Source organism: Mus musculus, chromosome 13 (assembly GCF_000001635.26).
Source record: "Mus musculus strain C57BL/6J chromosome 13, GRCm38.p6 C57BL/6J".
NCBI lineage: Eukaryota > Metazoa > Chordata > Mammalia > Rodentia > Muridae > Mus > Mus musculus.
In genome coordinates this window covers 43615209-43632556 of record NC_000079.6, presented here as the reverse complement: position 1 = coordinate 43632556, position 17348 = coordinate 43615209, and the positions used below count along the sequence as shown (strand labels likewise).

At 42.5% G+C, this 17348-nt stretch overlaps 1 protein-coding gene across 2 annotated transcripts in view; it reads right to left on the bottom strand.

Moving 5' to 3' along the window:
- Rnf182 (ring finger protein 182) overlaps positions 1-16824 on the bottom strand; it is a 55214-nt gene extending 38390 nt beyond the window's left edge. Inside the window, exon 1 of one of the 2 annotated variants that reach the window (XM_006516933.4) lies at positions 16490-16824. The gene's annotated coding sequence lies outside the window, so the exon portion shown is untranslated. The remainder of the gene's footprint in view (positions 1-16489) is intronic. The other variant, NM_183204.4, reaches the window with a different exon arrangement.
- Between the last annotated feature and the right edge of the window lie 524 nt (positions 16825-17348).

Genomic DNA, 17348 nt, shown 5'->3' with positions numbered 1-17348 from the left:
ATAAGTAAGATTTTTAATAAGATGTGTTAAATCGTCTTTCATTTGTGTTCAGTAGGAGTAAATGCCCCATCCATGCATTACCATGAGTGAGAGATCATAACAATGTCGAATTTCAGGAACTTCACGTAGTTCTAATTAAAACCCTATCGTTCTTGATAATCCAATGCTCTGTTAGGTTCCTCCTGAAAACATCTTTTTCCTACTAACGTGTGCCTTGCACGGGCTCCACTATCAGAATCACAAAGAGTAGGGAAATTCTAATCTGAACATCTGAATAAAGGCCTAATGATCTGACTCTGAGAAATGCTTCCCTGGGCTGGGAGGTGGCCCAGCGAGTGAGAGTTCATCATGCAAACAGGAGGGCCTGAGTTTGGATTCCCAGCACGCATGTAACATGCCAGGCCTGTGGGAGGGATGCTTGCAATCTCAGTGCTGTGGGAGTGGAGAGGAGGAGTCTGGAGCTCTCTAGCAAGCCAAGGATTAAGGAAGACACTTGCTGTCACTCTCTGATATCTACAAGTGTTATATCTATAGTGCACACACATGGAAACATATGTATACTACAGACAAAAATAGTTCACTAAAATAAAAGAGAAATGTTTCCTGTCTGGGACATAGCTCAGAACTAAAATGCTCACCTACTATGTGTGAGGCCCTGCATCCAATCTACAACTACCACAAAGACAAATATATGCTTCCTGTCTGCTATAACCATTTCCTTAGCCACACCATATGTATCTAGCTTTATTTTTCTGATATTAGCCCAGTTATGAATGGACAGTTAAGTGCCACAGACATATACTGCAACTTGTTAACTGTTGTTTCTCGTGAAACTCGGTGAGTCACCCAAATGCCAGATAACCACGTTCCAGGCTGTGGAGTACACACCAAGAATCAGAAGCAAAAACAGGCATTGCCTCTGCCTTCCTGGGGCTCATAATCCAGTGAAGATGCTATCTTTTTTTAAATCGCATAAATACAAAGCCATGATATACCAAATGCAGCATCACTTGGACTGCTGCAACTGGTTCTGACCCAGTCTCCCCATTACCATTCTTGGCTTTTTACTAGCCATTCACTACATGGAAAACTGCTCCCAGGTAGTCTCCATCTGTGCTTTCTCTTGGTCTTCCGGTGCTTTGCGCAAGGAAGTGATAGCTCACCAAATTTCAAACTCAAATAAACTGTACTGAAAAACAGACTGTGGGTATCACGGGTCGAAGTGGAGGACCCGTTAGAAGACTTCTAAAATAAAATAAGGGAAATGGTAGTAGATGGTAGCAGGGCAGTAATGGTGACAAAGAAGAAAATGATAGGATTTGGTGGCAGAACCGGCACACCAGGCTTAGCCAGAGTCATCTTCTATGTGTATTCTCCGTGGATAAGCTGAGTAACCTCCCACCCATACAGCATCACGAATAAGAGATCATAACAATTTGAACTGATTCACTGACTTCCGGTGGATCTAGCTAATACGTTATTATTTGGATCATCAAATGTCTCTGAAAATACCTCCTACTTGTTAATATGTGGCATGTAGTATCTCCACTTTCCATGGAGTGAAGAAGAAAAAAGTTCAGGTCAGCTGGAAAGTTACAGTCTAAAGAGCCAAGCAAATGAAGCAACCACTTACTAAACTGGTAGAAGAAATGGGCTGAATGAATAGCACGCCAGGCACTCAGCATCAGTTTCCCATGTGTTACACTGGAAGTACCAACGGGAGACAAAAGGGTGTGGAGTAAAGGGGAGAGTCTTCCAATAGACTCCAAATTAGAGCTTTGTTAACATATTAACGTCATGAAGCAAAGGGGATGTCTTAGTTAGGGTTTTACTGCTGTGAACAGACACCATGACCAAGGCAACTCTTATAAGGACAACATTTAATTGGGGCTGGCTTACAGGTTCAGAGGTTCAATCCATTGTCATCAAGGTGGAAGCCTGGCAGCATCCAGGCAGGCCTGGTGTAGGAGAAACTGAGAGTTCTACATTGTCATCTGAAGGCTGCTGACAGAACACTTGCTTCTGGGCAGCTAGGATGAGGGTCTTAAAGCCCACACCTACTCCAACAAGGCCACACCTTCTAATAGTGCCACTCCCTTCGTTGAGTATATACAAACCATCACAGGGGGGTTACCTAAAAATCAGGGTAAGACCAGAAAGGAGGGGATCCAAACACTAGACTTGGGTCAACTGCAGTGTTTTCAAGGTCTGCAGAAATCCACAAATGATGCTATAGAAGGGACAGAGAATCAAGACAGACAGGTGCCCAGAGGCCAATGTCGGCCCAAGTGTTATGCAGTCAGTATTTGCTCTCTTTCCTTGCCCTGTGGTGGATGGAAGATACCTCCCTGCAGCACTTAATTATATTTGGCCTGACTGTGTGGATCTTTGGCCAGTGGGCACAATAAAAGAAGGAAACTCCTGTGTACTGACTCCTATAAGCCACCACACAACAAGGACATTCCCAGGATGCCCGCAGTTCCTTCAGCTTGAGTTCTAGAACCAGCACATAGGGGACGGATCTAACACAACCCATAGCCCAGAGTGAATGCCAGATGAGTCACCGCCTGGAGCACAGCCACCGACAAGGCTCACCTTCCTTGGCTGAAATTCAGTTGGCCCATACCGATAAGGCAAAGAGTCAACACAAGCTCCCGAGCTTAAAGGATGTTGGTACCACAGCATTACTGAGCCATAGCTAGTGTGTACACCAACCGAAGAAAATCTGTCATGAATAAAAAAAATGACCAATTGTCAGATGTTACTAGCAGGCAGGCTGAAATGGGGAGGGGGAACTGATCCTGGATGTGTCAAGGAGGAGAGCATTCTGTAGCACTTCCAGCGGGGGTGTGTGTGTGTGTGTGTGCGGGGGGGGGGGGTATAAATGCCTAACTGGGGGGGTCAAAAGTAGAGGGAGGAAAGGAGGAGAGAACAGTATCTATAACTCTTCAAGTTTTGTCATAAACGAGAAAAGAAACATACTACAAACACTGAAGAAAAATGTAGGGGTCAGAAAAGACTTAAGATACCAGGGTCACAGGTCATGTTGGATTTGAAACTGATGGACACGCCCCAGAGTCAGGGGTGTGGGGGGGGGGATGATGATGGTTTCTATGAACAGGTCGTGTGATAGATGCACTAACCAGAACCTGTGAGGTGGTCTGTGCGTAAGACCACCTACAGAGGATGAGGAAGGGAGAGGTGACCCAGAGCAGAGGAGAATGAAGAAGGACACCAAGTGTTTATCTAGGACAGCCAGCTTTGAGCAGACGGGGAAAATGGGGCAGGAGGGCCCACTGTAGCTGACCTCACACAGAGACTGTATTTAGATCTTTACAGTTCCACCAAGTTCTATTTGATGAGACAGAGACAACTTAAGCTGACTGGACTGTACCTCCTTTGGAACCAGCTCAGCTGTTAGAAACAAGCAAAGAAAGTTGAAGAGATGTCTTAGGAAAATGAGCAAAAACATGGGATATTTGCATCTATTGAGATAACTTTCAAATACCCATGCTACCAATCAGATGTCTTGAAAACTATGGTAGTACGATGAACTAGAGAACACCAACCAAGTAAAAGACAGCGGCACCATAGCCTGAAGCGGGAGGAAGAATCACGGAGTTAATGTGGACAGAAAGCTTGGGGTTCATTCAACCAATGAACCAATGGCTGACGTTAACTGGGCTACTGAGCGCCAGGCAGGCGGTGTGTGCAACTAAGGAATCAAAATTTTTGTTTTATTCTATTTCCATCCATTCACATCTAAGGAGCTGGAGCCATATAAAGTGGCTGTTCTACAAATACAACTTTACTGTTTAGGGAGGGGTCCATTTAATTTTAACTCCTGAAACACAAACCCAGATGTTCCAGAAATAGAAACTACACATCAGAGTTTAAGACTGAAAAAGAACAGCATTCGTTATCTCATTAATCATTTTTATATCAACTACATGTTGGAATTATGATGAATCTTTGGGTACGCTGGCTTTAAAATCCATTATGAAAATTACTCTCTAAAATGGGGCTATCGAAACTTAAAATTACATATCGGACAGTGCTGTTCTAAGTATTAGAAGAAATCAATATGATCTGAAAGCATGACTCTCAGTTACCCGTTGCTATAGTGTCTATAAGAGACAGGCTGTCCATCACTGTCAGAGACAGAACTACCCATGATGGATGCAATCTGGGTGCAGCATTCGACATTAAATCTAATATCAATGGGCATACACGCTTTAGGGGAAAACGGTCATGCAGCAGAGTCAGTAACTAAAGCTTAAGTGGAAAAAAAAACGCCTTCTGTTCACTCCCTCACTAAGTGAGGAAGCAACTTTACACTCTAGAGAGAGTTTGGAATTAAAGAGACACTGAAAGAAACAGGTCCCAGAGTTGGAGAGATGGCTCAGCGGTTAAGAGCACTTCCTGTTCTTGCAGAGGATGTGGGTTTGATTCCCCATACCCACATGCTGGTTCACAACCATCTTTAACTTCAGTTCCAGACGATCCAATGCTTCTGGCCTCCTCAGACATCAGGCATATGTGTAGTGCATAGACATACATGCGGGCAAAACACTCATACATACAAAATAAAAATAAATAAGTCCTTTATTTAGAAGAGGAAACTGGTGTCTATTAATACTTTAATACAGCCTATGAATGATTGTCACATTTTTAATGACAAGCCGACAGCTTGGTCTTGTGATTCTAATTTAAAAATGTGTGATAGATTTTTTAGACATGCGATTAATTTAGATTGAAATGCTTAAGAGTGTTTGATTAAGTCTAGACAATATTAATTTTGTAAGTGAGAGAATATTCAAAGAAATTAGAGCTAATTTTCAGGAAGACTTCACTTACCATAGTCAGAAATGTGCCCCAAAATTATCTGATTCCTTAAAATAAAAATTCAGGTATATTAAATTTGTGTATAAATGTAAAATAGTTAAGGTTTTGAGATGACGCTGATGGTTTGAAGAATTCAGTCTCTGCACTCTAAACTTAAGTCAAAGGCAGAGTGAAATGTGATTCACTTACATTCCCTGGATATATAAGCAAAATAATAAGATACATAAGCTGGACTTCCAGGTCTAAAGAAAACTATTTCTCTTGTTCACCTGTGATGTATTGCATAGTAAGTTTCCTTTCTATACATAAAACTTACCTTTTACAAGCAATAATTAGGTCCTTCCAAATATGAATTCAATTAATCCTTACAACTAAATTCTTCTTGGTAGTAGTCTCTCTAGTTTGCAAGATAGTTATCTGAATGCAGACTGTTATAACGAATTTCTCTAAAACTGCTCTATAGAAGCAACAGAAATTTTCTTGTCATGGTTCTGGAAGTTGGAAGCCCAGGATCAAGGTACTGGAGATTGAATGTCTGGTGAGAACCCTCTTGCTGGCTCAGAGATGTTACCTTCCAAATGAGTCCTCAGATGGGGAAAAAATTAACAAGCCCTCTGAGAACTAAGTCTACTGGTGAGATTTATGCTAATCACTTCCCAAAGGCCCCGCCCTCCAATGCCATCATCACCCTAGGAGTCAGGATTTCAACATATTGCTGTTGTAGGGACAACAAGAGTATATGGACCATTGCAGTAAGAAATGAAGGAGCTCTTCCAGTCTGGGCTGGAGCCCTAAGCAGACCTTAAGTGTGAACTCTACAGCCAGTCCCACAACACCCAGAGGAAGCTCCACTCCCAGGTGCTCTAACATGTCCAGGATCCCAGGATCCCAGGAGCTTGGTACACCAGGATCTCAGGGTCCCTGAGGCAGCTTTACTCCCAAGAGCTCTGACACACCTAGGATCTCAGGATCACAGGATCACAGAGAGAGCTGGACTCTGTAGAGTTCTGACACAACCAGGGTCATAGGAAGGACAGGCTCTAGTCAGATATTGTGAGGGCAGGTAGCACTAGAGATAATCAGATGGTGGGAGCAAGTGTAAGAACATAAGCAACAGAAACCAAGGTTACTTGGCATCATCAAAACCCAATTCTCCCACCATAGCAAGTCCTGGATACACCATCACACCGGAAAAGCAAGATTCAGATCTAAAATTACTTCTCATGATGGTGATAGAGGACTTTAAGAAGGACATAAATAACTCCCTTAAAGAAATACAAGCAAACACAGGTAAACAGGTAGAAACCCTTAAAGACAAAACACAAAAAAAACCTTTAAAAATTATAGGAAAACACAATCAAACAGGTGAAGGAAATGAACAAAACCATCCAAGATCTAAAAATGGAAATAGAAACATAAAGAAATCACAAAGAAAGACAAACCCAGAGTAAGAAAATCTAGGGAAGAGATCAGGAGTCATAGACACAAGCATCCCCAACACAATACAACAGATAGAAGAGAGCATCTCAGGTGCAGAAGATACCATAGAAAACATTGACACAAAAGTCAAAGAAAATGTGAAAGACAAAAAGCTCCTAACCCCAAACATCCAGGAAACCTAGGACACAATGAGAAGACCAAATCTAAGGGTAATAGGTATAGAAGAAAGTGAAGATTCCCAACTTAAAGGGCCAGTAAATATCTTCAACAAAATTATAGAAGAAAACTTCCCTAACCTAAGGAAAGAGATGCCCATGAACATACAAGAAGCCTACAGAACTCCAAATAGACTGGACCAGAAAAGAAATTCCTCCTGTCACATAATAATCAAAACACCAAATGCATTAAACAAAGAAAGCATATTAAAAGCAGTAAGGGGAAAAGGTCAAGTAACATATAAAGGCAGACCTATCAGAATTACACCAGACTTCTCACCAGAGACTATGAAAGCTAGAAGATCCTGGGCAGATGTCATACAGATCCTAAGAGAGCACAAATGCCAGTCCAGCCTACTATACCAACAAAACTCTTAATTACCATAGATGGAGAAAACAAGATATTCCTTGACAAAGCCAAATTTACACAATATCTTTCCACAAATCCAGCCCTACAAAGGATAAAAGATAGAAGACACCAACACAAGGAGGGAAGCTACACCCTAGAAAAAGCAATAACGTAATCTTTCAACAAACCCCAAAAAGCCAGCCACAAAAACATAATTCCACCTCTAACAACAAAAATAACAGGAAGTAACAATCACTTTTCCTTAATATCTTTTAACATCAATGGACTCAATTCATCAATAAAAAGACATAGACTAACAAACTGGATAGGTAAACAGGACCCAGCATTTTGTTGCATACAGAAAACACACCTCTGTGACAAAGACAGACACTACCTCAGAGTAAAAGGTTAGGACCAAGCAAATAGTACCAAGAAACAAGCTGGAGTAGCCATTCTAATATCAAACAAAATTGACTCAATAGAAACAGATGTATAAAAGTTGGGGTCATAGACAGATGCACTTAGCACTTAAAATGAGCAAAATGCATAGAAGCAAACACTTACCTAGGACTAATTGACTATTCTGGGTCTTTGTTGTTCCATATAAAATTAAGGATTTTCTTTCTATTTATGTGAAGAATGAGATGAGGATGTTGATTGGGATTTCATTGAATCAGTAAATTGTTTTGATAGGAAAGTCTTTTTTCACTTTGTTAATTCTACCAAGCTATATGCTTGGGAGGTCTTCAAATTCTAGTATGTTTCTTAATCTCTTTCTTCACACATTTAAAGTTTTCATAATAGAGGGTTTTTACCTCTTTTGTTATTTATATATATTCTAAATATTTTATTTTATTTGAGAGACTGGGAAGAGGAGCATGTCCATGATCTCTTTCTCAGCAGGCTTGTTACTCATGTGTATTAAGACTGGTAAATTTTGTAAGTCAATTATGTGTATCATAACACTTTGCTGAAATTATTAATAATTTCTACAATTTTTCTAGTCAAATTTTGGGCACATTGGATATAAGATAATATAATCTTCAATTGAAAATAATTAGACTTAATATTTCCCCATTTGTATCCCTTCTCTTGCCTTATTGCTTCAATCACATTATGGATGAGCAGTAGGGAGAGTGGGCAGTCCTCTCCCATTCCCGATTTTAATAGGGCTTATTAATGGTTTTGTTCATTTAGGATGCTATTGGCCATGAGTCTGTCATACATAACCTTTATTATGTTGAAATATGTTTTCTACAGTCCTATTTGTTCTAGGGCTTTTATTAAGAATGCATGTTGAATCCTATCAAAGACCTTTTCTTTTTCTTTTTTTGCTTCCATTGAGATGATTATATTATATTTTTTGTCCATGTATTTGGTTTATTATATTTATTTCTTATATATGTTTTTAAAAGTAAAAAATAAAACAATGAAAAAAAAAAGAAAGAAAGAAATGAAGGAGCTTCTCCCAAGATCATGAAGCCACAAAGATGGCACAGGCAGGATTCAAACCCAAGCCATCTTCTCCGAATGCTCTTGAGCGTGGGAAAAACAATGAGCTTTAATAAGCAGTTAAGAGTGTAACCAAATTTCTGGTTCCTCTTTTTCTCCATAATTATAACCTTTCCTTGAGGAATTCCAGGAAAACCCCATTGTGTACTGGAATGACCCAGACAGAAACTGTTTTTTTAAGATTCCTAGCTTCAACCCTGACCTTCAACATCCTAAAGCAAAGAACGTCCTCAGTCTAGCACTGAGTGTGTCACTCTGAATGAGTGTGACATTCTGAGTGAGTGTGACACTCTGAGCACCCTTGAGCAGATCCCAGCTGGGAGTGCCCAACTGTTACAGAGTGGTCAACATCTATTTTCTTTTATAATTATTTAGATTTATTTGTCTTATCTTATGTTTGCCTGCAGGTATGTCTGTATGCCACGTGCGTGTGCCCAGTGCTTGTGGAGTCAGAAGAGGGCATCAGATCCCCAGGAACTGGAGTTATAGGTAGTCATGAGTCACCATGTGGATGCTGGGAACCAAACCCCAGTCCTCTGCAAGAGCAGCCAGTGCTCTCAACCACTGAGCCATCTCTCCAGCCCCAGTTTTCTCTTCTCTTCTCTTCTCTTCTCTTCTCTTCTCTTCTCTTCTCTTCTCTTCTCTTCTCTTCTCTCCTCTCCTCTCCTCTCCTCTCCTCTCCTCTCCTCTCCTCTCCTCTCCTCCCCTCCCCTCCCCTCCCCTCCCCTCCCCTCCCCTCCCCTTCTTTTCTTTTCTCCTTTCATCCTGTGCCCTTTCCTGTGCCCTAGCCATCTTAACAATGATGCTCCTCTCTTGTCTACCTCCTGAGGTGTCGCGTCCTAAGCTGAGGTGAGCATGCCTGTGATTTCCAGTCTGCCCACTAAGCTGCCCTGAGTGCCAGCTCTTTCCAGAGTATACATAAGCAAGATTTCACTGTACCTTCCCTGCAGCAGGAAGACATTTTCAGGCTGCTGGTAACAAAGCCATCCTAGTTATCGTCAGATGGAGAGTTAGCCACACATCACGTTTCCTCCATGTACCAACTTCATGTTGGATAAACTGTGAGCAGTGCATAGTTAAGGAGACAAGAAGAATTCAGGTGACAGCAGATGCTGGCGAGGATGTGGAGAAAGAGGAACACTCCTCCATTATTGGTGGGATTGCAAGCTTTTACAACCACTCTGGAAATCAGTCTGGCAGTTCCTCAGAAAACTGGACATAGTACTACCGGAGGATCCCGCAATACCTCTCCTGGGCATATATCCAGAAGATGTTCCAACCGGTAAGAAGGATACATGCTCCACTATGTTCATAGCAGCCTTATTTAAAATAGCCAGGAGCTGGAAAGAACCCACATGCCCCTCAACAGAGGAATGGATACAGAAAATGTGGTACATTTACACAATGGAGTACTACTCAGCTATTAAAAAGAATGAATTTATGAAATTCTTTGGCAAATGGATGGACCTGGAGGGCATCATCCTGAGTGAGGTAACCCAATCACAAAGGAACTCACACAATATGTACTCACTGATAAGTGGATATTAGCCCAAGACTTAGGATACCCAAGATATAAGATACAATTTGCTAAACGCATGAAACTCAAGAAGAACGAAGACCAAAGACAAAGACCACTTTGCCCCTTCTTAGAATTGGGAACAAAACACCCATGGAAGGAGTTACAGAGACAAAGTTTGGAGCTGTGTCAAAAGGATGGACCATCTAGAGCCTGCCATATCCAGGGTTCCATCCCATAATCAGCTTCCAAACGCTGACACCATTGCATACACTAGCAAGATTTTGCTGAAAGGACCCAGATATAGCTGTCTCTTGTGAGACTAGGCCGGGGCCTAGCAAACACAGAAGTGGATGCTCACAGTCAGCTATTGGATGGATCACAGGGCCCCCAATGGAGGAGCTAGTGAAAGTACTCAAGGAGCTAAAGGGATCTGCAACCCTATAGGTGGAACAACATTATGAACTAACCAGTAACCCCCGGAGCTCTTGTCTCTAGCTGCGTATGTATCAAAAGATGGCCTAGTCGGCCATCACTGGAAAGAGAGGCCCATTGGACTTGCAAACTTTATATGCCCCAGTACAGGGGAACGCCAGGGCCAAAAAGTGGGAGTGGGTGGGTAGGGGAGTGGGTAGGAGGGTATGGAGGACTTTTGTGATAGCATTGGAAATGTAAATGAGGAAAATACCTAATAAAAAGTATTTAAAAAAAAAAGTAGAGATGAGAAGAGAGAGCTTATATAGTATGCTTAGTGGGGTTCCTGGCACCAAATAAATGCTCAATAAATAAAAGCCAAGGCAGTATTTTAAAAAGAAACTACAAAACTATGGATGATTGCTGCTTTTATAGATACCTGTCTCTTATTTAATCCCACTTTGTATATAGCTTACAGAATAAAGGCCCTTGAATTTGGAACTCTTAATCATGCTTCTATTGAGAACAAGAGAACATGGGTGTTGGGGTAGGGAATAGATAGGAGGCAGTGGATAAAGCATGAACATTCGAAAAACAAGGGCAAATTGTGAAAGACCCACTTTCTGTTCTCTTTGACTAAAAGAATGATCAAAAGCTTAATCAGAACTGGGGCCATAAAACTAAGGCAGCTACTGTTATCTTTCTTTTACCTACAATCTTTTCAGGCATGGGCCTCCGAAGCCAAAGAAGTTGAAGATGGAATTGTAAGATTTGATTTCTAGTGATATAATTCAAATAATTAAAACTTCAAATATTATAATGTCCTCGTGACATAGGAAGCTGAGCTAATGCTACATGGGACCTCAGCCGGTTCCTTCTAGCCTTAGAACAACGTTGACTTTGGAACTGGACCGAAACATCATTAAGTTTTAAATGGCAGGAAAAGACTTTGAAGACTCTAATTAAGGAGAGCAGACTTCTGTCCACCTTGTATTTGGTGCTGGGCATATGTAATGCCCAGTTCTTTTTCTTAGGGAGTTGACAAGGGTTGTTTGTTTGTTTGTTTGATTGATTGATTGATTGATTGATTTTATTTTTGTTTTTTTTGTTTTTTCAGACACATCCTGTAATGTTCTTAAAGGAGCGAGGGCTCATGCTGTGTAGCCCAGGCTACACTTAAAGGAGCGAGGTATCACGCTGTAGCCCAGGCTAGACTACTTATAAGTTTACCATGAATCTGACATTTACCTCAAACTCAGTCTCCTTAGTGCTGGGATTACAGGCATATGTCACCACACTTGGCTCTATTAGTATTCTCTTCGTAGACTCTAGAATACATTAATTAATTAAAAGAAGAACTTCTGAAGGGGTTTGATGTTTCATTTATTATGTGAATTCATATGCTATAAGAACATGTATTTCCCCTGGTGTTAGCTTGGCTGAATTCATGCAAATATGCCACAGAAATGTCTATTATTCCCACTGTCTCATGGAGGGGCCTCACTGTGGATTATTCTTCTTTCCTGGGCTTTCTCTGACTTGCCCTAGGGACTCTGTAGTACTTCTTTCTTACCCTCTTTCTCTTTCGACAGCACTCTCTGCCTGCCTCCATCCTTTAAGAACTTTACAGGCTATGTTTGAAAAAAAAAACAAACAAAAAACCAAAATCAAACAAACAAAAACACATTGTCAACTTTGTAAGAAGAAGAACCATCAGTGTCCACATTCATAAAGTAAGGACAATGACCTACACCTGTCACCTAAGGTTCATGCATAGAAAATAATGAGCCCATATTTGTAACCTACTTAGCACAGTGCCAGGCATACTGACTGATATTGATTGACTGGCTGGTAGATTGATTGATTAACTGGCTGATTTTTAAAAAACACAGATGGAAATCCAAATGACCAAATTCAAACAGGGGCTTAGAAAATCGATATATAACCAGAGAAAATGCCAGATAAAAATCACAGAGAAGCCCTTTCCCAATCGATTTTTAATTCAAGAGCTTGAGTAAATATCTATTCTTCAATGGAACTCTGACACTCCACATTGTGATCAAGCTGTAGAAAGGGCCATGTTGGGCTTGAATGACTATAGTTAGACATTAGGAAGACCACTGACAAGTGGCCAGTACTCAGAGCTCAGCCCTTTCAAATGTACCCAGCACTCCAGACCAGCACAGCGTTTTTTTAGATTCACTGTGACCTTGAGCATCTAACTTACATTCCTGAGCAAGAAGTGGATTCCATAGCCTACGGGGGAGGGGGGGGGTGTTTTCTGACTTTCATGTGTTGTTTGCAATGCTCAAGGTGTACACCAAATGCAAATTTTAGTCAGAGTGGGAAAGTGGGTCTCAGCCACCAGGACCAGCACCCCTGGTGTGACTGTGTCTAGCCTCAGAAACCCTAGGAAAATGACCTTGGTTAATTGCCAGGGAATCTGAACCATGTAGTATTACAATGGTGTTTAGAGGCACCAGAGTTTCCTCCCTGCTGCCTGAACACTGTGCCCAAAGGGCACCTGCTGTGAGTGGACCTCCTTCTCACCCACTAGACACTCACCACCCAGTTCCTGGGCCCTTTGACTGAGTTAAAGGGAAGAAAGGGAAACCTGGCATAAGACACTCGAGGATGTGTGTGACAGAAGTGACAGAAGTACACCAACAGAAGCCCAAATGCTTCTGTCCACCACAGCACCACGGCAGACATCCAAAATGAAGAATAAGGATTGTAACGTAGTTTCTCATTAATGCGCACCATCACGCACTGAGTTCCAACATTTTTCTGGTTGAACTACAAATTAGCCAAGTCACATTTTAAAAAGAAGTTCTGAGCGTATAAATGGCTTTTTTAAAATCAGTATGGAGTTAAGTGGTAACTTTTCCCCTAAAACAAACAATCAAACAAACAAAAAATAACCAGGGCAGCACAGTAAACCATGGGAGTAGACTGTTGCAACATGGTGAACCAAAAAACATAAAATCAAAGAAATAATCAGAGTATGTGTAAAATGAATATTCTTCAACCAAAGAGCTCTAATAGCTTCATCAATAAGAAGTTCTTTGGTCCACATTTGTTAACTGTGTCTGAATATGTACTAAGTGCTACATGTAGCTAGAAAATAAAAGAAATCAGTCATTTTGTTTGAACTACACTTCTATCTCAAAAATATAAACATACACGTTTTCCACCCAGCACTTAAGAGTTTGCAGTATGGCTTTAAATTGTTGTATCTTTCCATCACTTCAAACACAAAACTGGAATATACCCACAATCATTTTTCTACCTAATCAGTCATTACTAATAATCTATGCCACCAAATACCCCTTCCTGCCACCATGGCCAGTCTCTTTCCACCTGTTCTCTGCACAGCAGCTATGATCAATACCTGCCGTGCTCAGCAGGTCAGGAAATGATACCTTATATTTATAGCATCTTGCCTCGAGGTCTCAGGGTTGCCTTCTCTCCAGCCACATATTGAAGCCTAAGTGTCTGAGTAATGAAGTCATTAAGAACCGATCGTCCTTCAGCAATGTGATTTTATAAATGCTACCACACATTGCACTGGATGCAATTGTGCTATCACAGTGCAACCAGAAATTGCAAGAGAATGATGGTCCAGAAACAGGAAAGGGAGGGAGGCTAAGTGGCTTTAGACTGCCAGGCAGGATTTAAGGTTACAGACAACTGACACTCAACAGCACGACAGTAACAACAATTTAAAGTTAAAATTCCTTGGCTTGCTTTGGTGTCTTTGAATATATTTGATACACATGAAGAACAGAAATCCCAGGTGGGCCAACCATACCATCATTTACCTGACTGTGTTTTACAACTTAGACCAAAAACTAAGGCCAGTTTTTCTTTGTAAAATTCAGACTTTTAAACCAGGATCTGCAATAAAATAACAGGCACCCTTGAGAATCTTGAAGAGATGTGACCAATCTTTCACACCTAAGGGCATACTTGCTTCCCCCAAGTGGCTGATCTGAGTCAAGTTCCAAGTCCCTAAGGTATGTTTTTTGCATTTCCTACTACAATAGTACAGCTGTCCCCTTACCCATGGTGGCTTTAGCCCTGGTGGTAACTCAAGAGTCCAGGAAGCCAGTGATATATGTAATAGTGAGACCACGTTTCTGTAAGCCACCTAATACAGTTAAGCAGTCAGTGCATTCAATCTGTAGCTGTTTATTTCTGTTTACTTGTTTTATTTTGGAAGGAAGAAAAAGAAAATGGTGCTGTTTGAAGACGCCAAACTATTGAATCTTGTACCTGCAAACAGGAGCCCTTATCTTGCCATCGTAACACTAAGCAGCTCTATGCTTCAACACTCTAATTGTGAGCCACAACTGCCCAGGCTAGAATTCCCAGTGTGGGTTTCATATAGCTACACGTACAGAGTCCTTGTACTTGAATGTTAGGATTGCTGACAAAGAGCTAAATAAAGCTGCACTCCTGGTACCTTAGAAAGAACTCAAATTGTATTTTTAGTACCAAGCAACTACATTCTGTGACTATGTAATGCGCCTTCGGTTTTTTGATGGTCTGACTGCCTCTCGGGCTGAAATGAGAAAAAGCTGATGATTCTCCTCCTCTGCTTCTCTTCTCCACCCCGCTCTACTTCATTCGAATCAGGCTAGTGTTTCATTGCCTTCATCAAGGAGTATTTAGTACAGCATCTGTGAGCCGCGCAGCAGGTAAAAACTCGGTTTCAAAACAACTGTGGAAATAATCTGAAAATTACTGCAGTGTAAATCCTTTAGTTTCCAATACAGGCTTATAATGAAGTGGCATTACTCAAAATTGTTGGCACATGAGAACAAGCTTAGGAACCCAGCAATCAGCAAGCTAACAGGTGTTGGAATCCCAAGGGGGTTGGGGGATATTAAATAATCACTCTGGGATGGCACCTCCTGTAGCTACAATACCCAGAATTCTAATCAAGTTAACCACAACTCAAAATAATCAGTATTACTGTTTCATTAACTATAATATGAGCTAACAAAAACAAAATAGAGTTCCTTTCATTCCATAAAACGTTCTCTAACCTACTTAAACATGATTTTTCTAAGTTGAGTTATACAACTTAATCAGGCGGGTAATTTTCCAGTTATCAACACAGCATCTGTCCCCAATTAATAAAATAACATCTGCACATGTATAATATCCTTAACTGATCACCTGTAACCCGGAAAAGCATGTTTTCTTTCTCTCATAATAGTACATATCATTTCTAGTGCTCTCCCCCCCCAAAAAAGTCTTCACTATCACATTTAAAAATTTTGTGTGTGTGTGTGTGTCTGCAACAAACTATCACGAAATGATCTGCTGGCTTGTGGCCACTGAAAGGGACTGGTACCCACAACTTAAGCAGTTTCCTATCAGGTATCCCAATGCCCTTGGCAACTGCATCTCAGTCCTTGCCAGCACACATAAACACTGATGCAAACACTGCCTGGACACCTGCCTCCGAGGATGCTTTGGATGGCTCCCTTGCATAAAAACACAAGGCATTTTCCACTTGCCTAGAGCGTGAACACAATATCTTCCCAAAACAATAGCAACGATGTCTGTGCCAAGTATCTCCCCAACAAGGTACTGGTCCAGCTAACAGCTCTAGAAAGGCTAGAAACGAGCCCGAGCACTCTTTCCCACCATGCAGTTCCAGATTCAGATCCAAAACCCAGAGGAACTCCAGATACCACTTCTAAATGCGTGGACCACAAGCGTCAGAAGGAGCTGACTTTTCAAAGATTTGTGTTAAATTTAAAAAAGAAGAAGAAGAAAGAAAGAAAGAAAAAGAAAGAAAGAAACCTCTCATTTGCTCCTTGCACCTCCTATCCTATTCTGTAAGGAATTAACCATGAAACACAAAAGTCCTGGGGTAATTTTGTTTCCTTCTTTTCCTCCTAAAGGCGAAGGAGAGAGGTGGAAGGAAAAAGAGACACCTGGCAGGTGGGTATGGCTCGGCCCGCCCCTCAACTTGGTCGGGACAGATCAGGCGGTGTCGAGGGCTCTGCGCCCGGAGCGCGGCCCGAAGTTTGCTACGGGTGCTGGGCTCCCGGGGCTCCGGGAGGCCGTGACGGTGGGTGGCATCAGGGTAGCCCCGCAGGGCATCCGGTGCACACCCCGCAGCGGCTGGACCCCGCGCTCGGGGGACCCTTCCTGGGCCGCGCGGACTGGCGCGCGCCTTACCTGACCAGCGGCGGGGGCCGTGGGAGGACGGACTGGAGGATCGATGGGAGGATCGAGAGCCACTCCGGCGGCGGCGCCAGGGATTGAGGGAGGCGCGGCGGAGGAGGAGCTCGGGAGCCGCGGGCGGGCGGGCCGCTTTGTCTCTACGGCGCACAGCCGACCCTACGTCACCATGGCAACCGCCACTGCCGGGGCCGGCCGAGAGCCTGAACCCCTAAGGCACCACGGTCCGGGACCCCGCCAGCCCTGAGACCCACGCCCTTCTTCTCAGCAGTTGGGTAGTGTGGAGGAGACAAGGACCCCACCCCCAAACACCCGGAGCCACTGCCAGTGTAGACACTCCCGAGTCTCAGAGTCCCTTGCCAGAGACAGGAAGGCTCCAGAGAGCCCTAAGCCCAGAGCCAAATCTTATTGCAGTGCAGGCTCTGCTTTGCTTTCTTACTCTGGACATTCCAAAGCTCTAAGGTCCCCGTCACCACCACATCTTTCTTTTATGAAGCTCTGCCCTCGAAACGGAAATTCACTTAAGGGAGAAGAAAGGACAGTACAAAGTGATAAACTATCACTTTGAGCAACTGGTACTCCGTGCTCCTGTTGCGGCTGCTGCATCAGACACCACCACCACCACCACCACCACAATCACCACCAACCAACCGCAACCTTTGCCTCTGCTGCATTTCTGGTCTCCCACAATCAAGCCAAGCACCTGCCTTGCCAGGGGCTCCCGTGGGAGGGAAAGGGAGCCTTGACTTCTGATGATAAATACGAGATGTTAAACCGCAACTTTTACACACAGGCTTCAGTGTGAATGTGAAACACTGCCACACTGCTTAGGGACGGATTACAACTGCTAAGCATC